This window comes from Mastomys coucha, unplaced genomic scaffold (genome assembly GCF_008632895.1).
Source record: "Mastomys coucha isolate ucsf_1 unplaced genomic scaffold, UCSF_Mcou_1 pScaffold22, whole genome shotgun sequence".
Taxonomy (NCBI): Eukaryota; Metazoa; Chordata; class Mammalia; order Rodentia; family Muridae; genus Mastomys; species Mastomys coucha.
In genome coordinates, this window is record NW_022196905.1 from 140,713,009 (window position 1) to 140,721,493 (window position 8,485).

General features: G+C 45.1%; 1 protein-coding gene across 3 annotated transcripts in view; it reads left to right on the plus strand.

The window, feature by feature from the left end:
- Positions 1–1,270: 1,270 nt before the first annotated feature.
- Wasf3 (WASP family member 3) overlaps positions 1,271–8,485 on the plus strand; it is a 99,590-nt gene continuing 92,375 nt past the window's right edge. For 2 of the 3 annotated variants that reach the window (XM_031338746.1, XM_031338747.1), the window contains exon 1: positions 1,495–1,614. The gene's annotated coding sequence lies outside the window, so the exon portion shown is untranslated. Of the gene's footprint in view, positions 1,615–8,485 lie in introns of all 3 variants that reach the window. The other variant, XM_031338745.1, reaches the window with a different exon arrangement.

The following is an 8,485-nucleotide window of genomic DNA, read 5'->3' on the forward strand; positions in this document are numbered from 1 at the left end:
CTAGCATCATGTCTGCCTGGATGCTGCCATGTGTCCTGCCATGATGATAATGGACTGAACCTCTGAAACAGTCAGCCAGCTCCCGTTAAACATTTGCCTTTATCAGAACTGCCTTGGTCATTGCATCTCTTCACACCAATGACGCCCTAACTAAGACACCAATAAGTAAGTTATATATACTACACTCTGTATGTCAGTATAAGGTATCTTATCAGACATAAGCAAAGAGTAAACCGAGCTCTTCAGGGAACTGGGACCTATGGGTAAGGGCCTGATGCAGCAAGTGTCACCACTCCAGAGCTGCACCATTAAGGGTCATAGCGTGTTCAGAGTTAAATCTAGAGGCAGCTCAGGTAAGCCAAGGGTTACTGAAGAGAAAGGACTGTGGGACTAACAACCACAAGAAAGACATTCTGAATATTCCTGTATCTCAGATTTTTGAGTTCTCCATCAATGCCCTGAATATATATGTACGGCAGCTGCTTCCCTGGGTAAGAGCAGATGAAAAAGAGGAGAGGCAGTTGTAATTTGAATGTCAGGTCGTCTTTGGGCTAGGCATACATTTCTCTCTCAATGTCAGTGTTTAGAATACTGGGGAGCTGACGTCTTGTTTACCTGTATATTCCAAATTGCTAAGATGTGGAAACCGAGGATAGAGTTCTAAAAATCCGTTGGAAGCAGTGCAGATTTTTGTGAAAGGTGCGTGGTTTTTCTGCTTTCTGGTGGTATGAACTCTGCTAAAATGTCTATCGACAGTTAGGCATTTACTACTGGCTTGTTTATCACGTCTTAAAGACCACCTGAATCAGTTTTTCTCGAGCTTTTTAAACATAACTTTCTATTTTGTGGTTTGACTTGTAAATAAAAGCAAAAGACATGTGTAACATTCGTGATTTGATGCCATAAAGCTCATTTCCTTCGGAACCTAGGAGAACATGCTATCTTCTGTTTCCTCTTTCCCCTCCTCCTTCTTTTCTCCTCATCTTGTTTATTTTCGCCTCAAGTTATCTGGCATTACCGGAGATCAGGATAAATTGGTGGTTCAAGACTACCCTATTTAATAGGCAGTGTGTCTTTCCTTGTAGGTGCGAGAATAAGATTTGGAGATGGTGAAGACCAAGGGAAGAGGAGTCTGTACATGAAAAAGATGGAAGGTTTTCGAACCTCCAGGGGTTAATGCCAACTGATGACAGGGCTATAATCCTCTCAGGCTTGGGTGAATCCTCAGCCCCGCACGGTGTCTGAGGACATACAGGTAGGTAGACAGCCAGCCCTGTGTTACCAGGGGCCTCAAGACCCAGGTGAAGGGTAAGCTACAGGTGGGGATCCAAGGGGTCTGCACGCAGAGGGGGTACCCAGGCCCCTTGGTTCCCCACCTTGGAGGAGGAGGAGGAGGAGGAGGCCTGAGATGCGCCGCCTTCTCCGCAACGCCCCGCCCCCGCAGCGCCTACGCTGCCCTCTCCTGTTGTCTCTCCATTGGCCGCAGCGCTCGCCAATCCAGCCCCCTGGCCGTGAAGGGGGCGTGGCCGCGCGGTGCCGGGCCGGGGACCGCGTCTGTCGCCGCTGCGCGCTGCGGTGCGGGCGGCGGGACGATGAAGCCGGGAGCGCGGCGCGGTGAGTGCGGCTGTGGTCCTTTCCAGGCTCCGGGCCGACCTCCGGGAGACGCGGGGCGGGATTCCGGGGGTGTCGCGCTCGGGCTGACGACCTGTCCTGGTCCCTCCCGGCCGCAGGTGGCGCCGCATCCTCCTTGCGCATCCTTCATCCCGATTTCTCCCGTCCCGCGTGCGGCCTGGCCTGCGCCGGGGTCCAGCGGGCCGCGTGCACCGAGGCTCCGGCTGCTCCCGGCCTGGTCCACGGCGCAGCCTCCGGGACAGCTCATCTTTCCCCCCTCTCTGGCTTTGGTACTTCCCAGCGAATACTGGGTTTTCCTCTTGGTTTGGCCTCTCTGCAGTGGAGAGCAGAGTTCTTAATTATTGAGAAACTATGCGATAGGCCTGAGATTAAAGGTAGCGTGTCATCTTCTTATCTGATGTTTAGTGGAATAAGGAATTTTTATATATCGTTTAGGGGCTGGTTTTGATATGGTGATTATCTCCTAGCAATAATTTTTTTTTTTTTTGAGTTTTCAAAAGCCGAAGGTTAGAAAGGGTCCTTTTTATTTCGCGTCGAAGCTCTTAAATACAAATGCCTAATGGGGCATGACACTTTGACTTTTAAGATTCTGAGCTCATGTTTTTGTAAGGGAGTGAGGCCGACCATTTGAAGTGTTTTCCATTTTGAAAGTTTGGCTTGTCAAAAACTGCGAAAATATCTGCGACTCTACAGCAAACCGAGTTCAGCGTACTTGACTTGTTTCGCTGTCTCGTCCAGGGCAAATTCTCCTGGGCACTGGCTGTTTTTGTGTATGCTTTACCAAACTTTCCCATTCAAGCAGCGAGACAATGCAGTCAGTGGCTCTTTTCAGTGCGTTCTTTCATCTACTTGAGAGGTTAAACCGGAGCGAGCTGGTTTGACCTTTCCCAAAGGCAGTTAAAGATCGTGTCCTCTTCTGTTTCCTTCTCCCAGGGTTCTAATAGCTGTTTTGTAGCGCTCAGTTTCCTGAGTTTAAAAGCTCCTTTGAGTTGATTTTTAAGAAAGCTGTGCTGTTTTAGATGTTCAAAGCTCACTGGATTGCAAAGGAGACTTACCACAGAACCTTGTTCTAGATCTGCCTGTAGACGTTACATCTGCACAGTGAAACTGCTTTGGAGCATTGCTGGATCTGTTCGCTTAAATTTTATAGTCTCATTGCCATTGATGGATGTTAGTGATTTAAAAAAAATCGAAAATAAAGCTGGAACACACTTTGCTAGGTGATTGCGCCAACATTGATCCCTTCCCCCCAAGTCATCCATCACCAGTGTGTCTGTGTAGACATACTTTAGAGTTTTCATAGAAACTTGTATGTTGACAAGCAACAAGCATTTTTTTTTTTTTGGCTGTTAAGATGTTTGGATGAGAACAACTTTGTGAAATAAATATGAAAAAACTTGTCTGTACTGTGTTCTACTGGTTTTCTGATTCCAGAAATTTCCTTTGAAGAATGTAGGTTGTGGTTTCCCCTTGGGATTGTCTCTAAATTGCTGTGCAGGCTTCAAATTGCTCACCTTCTCAATTTTTAAGAAGTTAATTAACTTATTTTAAGTGCTTCTTTAAATTCAGTTTTTTTTTGTGTGTCCAGGGTACGTGTGTGTACGTGTGCACATGGGTCCTCTGTCCATCTCTGACTTTCTCAAGTCTCAAGTTACATCCCACTAAACTCACTGGCGGTTGTCGGGTCCAGCAATCCTCTGTCTCTTCTTACCCCCAGCTCCAGGGTTATGGCCGCATAGCTATGCCTGGCTTTTTACATGGATGCTCAAGATGCAACCCCAGGTCATCATGTGTGTGTAGAAGCACCCGCTGAGCTGTCTCCGCAGCCAAAGAGCATTTTATTTTTGTCATCTTTTCTTTTCTTTTTTTTTTCTTTTTTCGAGACAGGGTTTCTCTGTGTAGTTCTGGCTGTCCTGGAACTCACTCTGTAGACCAGGCTGGCCTCGAACTCAGAAATCCGCCTGCCTCTGCCTCCCAAGTGCTGGGATTAAAGGCGTGCACCACCACCGCCCGTTTTTCTAACTTTACTTTTGGGCATTTGGAACCACATGCACATTGGAAAAAATTACTTAATGTTACTGTAGAGACACATGGAATGAAGAGTATCAGTTCCTACCCTTCCCCCTTGTGGCTGCCCTGATGCTGTTTCTTCAGGGCTAACCAAACTTATAACTACCTGGTATGTCTCTCCAGAATTTTTTTAAAATTATTTATTTAAGGTGTGTGGTGTTTTGCTTGCATGTATGTCTGTGTACCATGTGCATGTAGTACCCATGGAGGCCAGAAGAGGACGCCAGATCCTCTGGAACTGGAGTTACAGATAGTTTTGAGCCCACAAGTAGGTGATGGGAACTGAACCTGAGACCTCTGGAAGAGCAGCAGCCTCCTATCCACTGAGCCATCTTTCCAGCCTCCAGATTTTCTTTGAAGGTGGCTTTTTCTATTAAAAAAGTACTAGTTAAGTGCCTACTCAGTATGAAACACTACCTTATTCGTTGGGGTTGCAGAAGTGAGAGATAGGAGATTTTAAGATTTCCATAATCTATGCTCACAGACAGTGGGGTGTGGTCAGGATTGTGATAGGCAGCCTTCATAAATAACTTAATTGTGTTCATTTTCTTCTCTTTAACCTTCAAGGAGACTTTAGAGTTTGTCATAGTAGTAGGAATATGCTGATAAGCAGGATAGATCTCTGTTGGCTGCCAGTGAGCTTACTGTGTACATATTGGTTACAGTTTGTATCCTGCAGGAACCAAAAGACCTCAGAGGAGGACCACCAACTAGAACTAAGGGGCTGTTCTGAGATGAAGAAAGCCCCCAGAGTAAGTGAATGAAAAGTCTCAGCTGGTTCTAGTCTCAGTGGAGGGAGAACTGGATGAAGAGCTGAGGAGGGCACAATGGAGCTGCTGAAAACAAATGGTGGTGGGGCGCAAGCACAGGAAACTCAGAATGGCGTGAGAGGTAGTGAGGCAGGCGAATAAAAACAGTGTGCACCCTTGCTGAGGGAAGTCAAACTGTATGGGAGAATAAAAACCATGTGCACCATTGCTGATGGTGGAGTTTGGTCATCGGGTGCAGTAGGTAATGGCTGAAGGATTTTGAGCAAAAGAGAGACATAGTTAGATTTTCCTGTTGGGAATGAACTGGAAGAGGGAAGGTTGGGAGGAGGGTGATTTGAGGAGGTAGAACTGCTAGAATTTCATCATTAGTTGGGTGAGTGCGTGAGATTCAGACGAACTGGAAGACATCTTTTTGGGCATCTCTGTTGTCTCTGGGGATTTGGTGACTTGGTGACAGCCCAGTGTTTCTAGACTTAGATGGGGGCAGCTCCGTGCCCTGGTGCTCATGAAAGGGTAATGATGGGCGATCCTTGTCCAGGCTAAGTCTCAGCGGCTGGGGGACAGGTGCTCTGCAGTGTAAGGACAGCAGTGGGGAGCATGAGATTTGAGGAACTCTTATGTTTGAAAGGCAGGCCTGAAGGGATAGAGAAGCAAGAAGGTTGGGGTATCCAAGGGAGCCAGGAGATCATTTGTAACCCTGAGGTGGCAGTACACCCAGTGATGGACACAAGGACCCTAGGCCAGTGTGCACCAAGGTTCACTAGTGAGTGGGAATCTGGGGTGTAGACTGCCTTGTTCAAGAACTTTGGTGGTAACCGTAAAGGGTGGATACAGGGAGTAGGGTGAAGTGTGACCTTGTTGATTTGGGGTTTTACCTGGAAGGCTCCGAGTTAGTATAAAGAGCTCAGATGGGAGGTACTGGGGAGAGGCCCGTCTTCAGAGTGACTTGAACATGTCTGTTGGGCTCAGCCTAGGGGTGTGGTTAGTATCCTTGATGAGTAGTCTCTTAAGTCTTGTTGCCATGGATGAAGGGAAGAGAGAGGAGCCAGCTACAGTAGGTGGTCCCCTAAAACTCCAAGAAGAGAAAAGAGTATCAATTCTTTTTTCCAGATGGGTGCTCTGGTACAAGATAATTGTTTTTCTTCCTTTTTCAAGACAGGGTAGCCATTATCAGAACTGAGTAGTCTCTCTCTGGGCTCCTCTCTGAGTTATGTCTTTGTGCTCTCTCAAGGCTGGATCTTTAACTCTGTTTAAGTCAGAGCCCATCCTCCTTGGCTGGAGATGTCCCTAGACAGAATGATGTTTCATATGTGTGTGTGTGTCTGTGTGTATACATGTATATGTGTATATATATGTATGTATACACATACATGTGCTTTATTATTTATTTATTTATTTACTGTGTTCATCTGTGGAGGTGAGAGGTGAAGGTACTGTCTTCCTTTTTTTTTTTTGCTTTCTTTTTTTTTAAATTTATTTATTTATTACTACGTATATGAGTACACTGTAGCTGTTTTCAGACACACCAGAAGAGGGCATTCCATCCCATTACAGATGGTTGTGAGCCACCATGTGGTTGCTGGGAACTGAACTCAAGACCTCTGGAAGAGCAGCCAGTGCTCTTAACCCCTGAGCCATCTTTCCAGCCCAGAATGACGTTTCTTTGCTCACATTTCAGTTGCTCCTCCATCATTTTCTCTGGACCCATGTACACTCTTGGAGGGTAGCCACTTTTTTTTTTTTGTCTTCTGGGAATTCTTTTAAATTATTTTACTATTAATTTTATTTAACATCTTTATTTTATTAAAATTTAATTTAATTTTAATTTTAGGTGATCCAAATAACCCAGGGTACATTCTCATCTTTCTGGCTGGGCTTCTGATCTCAGCATCTGTTTTCAGTTCTGTGCCTTACCTTACCTTGGTGGTACAAACAATTAAATCTAGGGCCCTTTCTGTGCTAGGTATGCCTTCTATCACTGAGGCTTTCTCACTTCCCCGGGGCTGCTCAAGCAAAACCTAGGATCCCCTTGTCTCTTCAATTGCTGGGATTATAGACCTACATCACCAGGTCTAGCTCCTCATTTTATACTTTTATGAAGTTTGTCTTGGGGTGTGTTCTTAGGGTCCCCTCTACCCAGTGGCAAAGTGGTGTTGAAATTGGTCTAAAGTCTCTTCTGCCATATTACATATTTTATATGTAAATATATATGTGGGCAAATATGTATGTATATATACATATATACATATACTCTTCCACCATTTAATTTTGTTTTTCTTCCCTTTTCAGTGTGCTAATCATTTTTAATCTGTTACTGTAACAAAATGCCTGAGCTAATCAGCTTATAAAGTGAAAAGGCTTATTTTTCATTGTTCACTGTTTTCAGTCTGTGATCAGTTGTCACTCCCCCAACCCCCATTGGCTTTTGTCCTCTGGCAAAGTTGTCACACCATGATAGGAGTGACCTGTTGCTTCAAGGCCAGAGAAAGTGTAGGAAGAAGAGACCAGGGTCAAACAATGATACCACACCCACAATGCCTCCAAACTTTCCACCAGGCCTCAACCTCTTCATCTTTTTCTCCCTGTCATGTCTCTCTGCCACTCAAAACATTAGCACTAGACCTTAGAGTGTTTGAATCTCACCTATAGCAGCAGTCAGTCCTTGCCTGTTTGAACCTGTGTCTTAGGTACCCTTGTAGTTACTAATGGCTTATTTCTATCAGATGTCTATAGATCAAGTGACCTTATCCAGAGTGCTCAGGTTCAGAAGTGCTTTGGATGCTGGAAGCGTGAGCTACCATGGGTATAGGACCCAAGTACAAACCCAGAACCCATGAATGCTTCATATATATCATATGCACAGCCTCAGGTTAATCTTTCTTATAATACATTTCTATAATAATTATGTTTATAATAACTTTTTGCATGAAACCAAGTTTCGTGGTCGGGAATTTTCTGTCATATGTCAGAGCTTACAAAGTTTTGATTTTTGAATGTTTTATTTTGTTATGTGTGTGGTTGGCTGTTTCTGTGGGTCTGTTTGTGTGTATGTGTGTGACTTGGGGTGCAGGGACATGTGTATGTGCGTTTGTGTGTGCGCACCTGTGTGTGGACAGAGGTCAAATGTCAGAAGTCTGTCCTCTTCTCCAAAATGGAGTCAGATGATGGAAGAGCTTTTTATCCACCAAGCTTTCTTGTTAGCCCAGAGTTTTGGTCTTTGGATTAGAAGTTACCCTGGTTAGTGTATGTCAACTTGACCCAGGTAGAGTCAACTGGGAAAAGAGAACCTTAGTTGAAGAATTGCCTGCATCAGATTGGCCTATGGGAGTGTCTATGGGACATTTTTCTTGATTAATGTCAAGTTAATCAAGGCCCACTGTGGGTGTTGTTACCTGTGGGCTTGTGGTCCTGGGTTCTATAAGAAAGCAAGTTAGCAAGCCATGGGGAACAAGCCAGTGAGCAGTATTCCTCTGTGGTCTCTGCCTGTGCGCCTGCCTCAAGTTCCTGCCCTGACTTTCCTCCAGGATGGGCTGTGATCAGGATAACAGGGCAAACAAACCCTTTTCTCCCCCAGTAGCTTTTGCCCATGGTGTTTATCACAGCAATGGGAAGGAAACTAGGACAGCAGTGTTCAGCTCAATAAGAGAAACTATTTTCTTCTGGTAAAGCATGACTTTTTTTTTTTAAGTTGTTTGAAATCTGCTGTTACATGAGTTTTAGTCAAAAGAACAGGATCTGAGTTGTAACTCTGGCCCTGGACCGGTGCTTGATGGAGATGTATAATAGTCTCAGTTGCCCCAAAGAAGAGAAGATTACAAAGACCCATCCTACCTTAAGAGTTATTAATATAAATGAGTTGGTCAGTGGTGGCGCACACCTTTAATATCAGTGCTCAGGAGGCAGAGGCAGAGGCAGGCAGATCTCTGAGTTCTAGACAAGCCTAGTCTACAGAGTGAGTTCTGGAATATCCCCAGCTACACAAAGAAACCTGTTTCAAAAAACAGAGCTAGAGA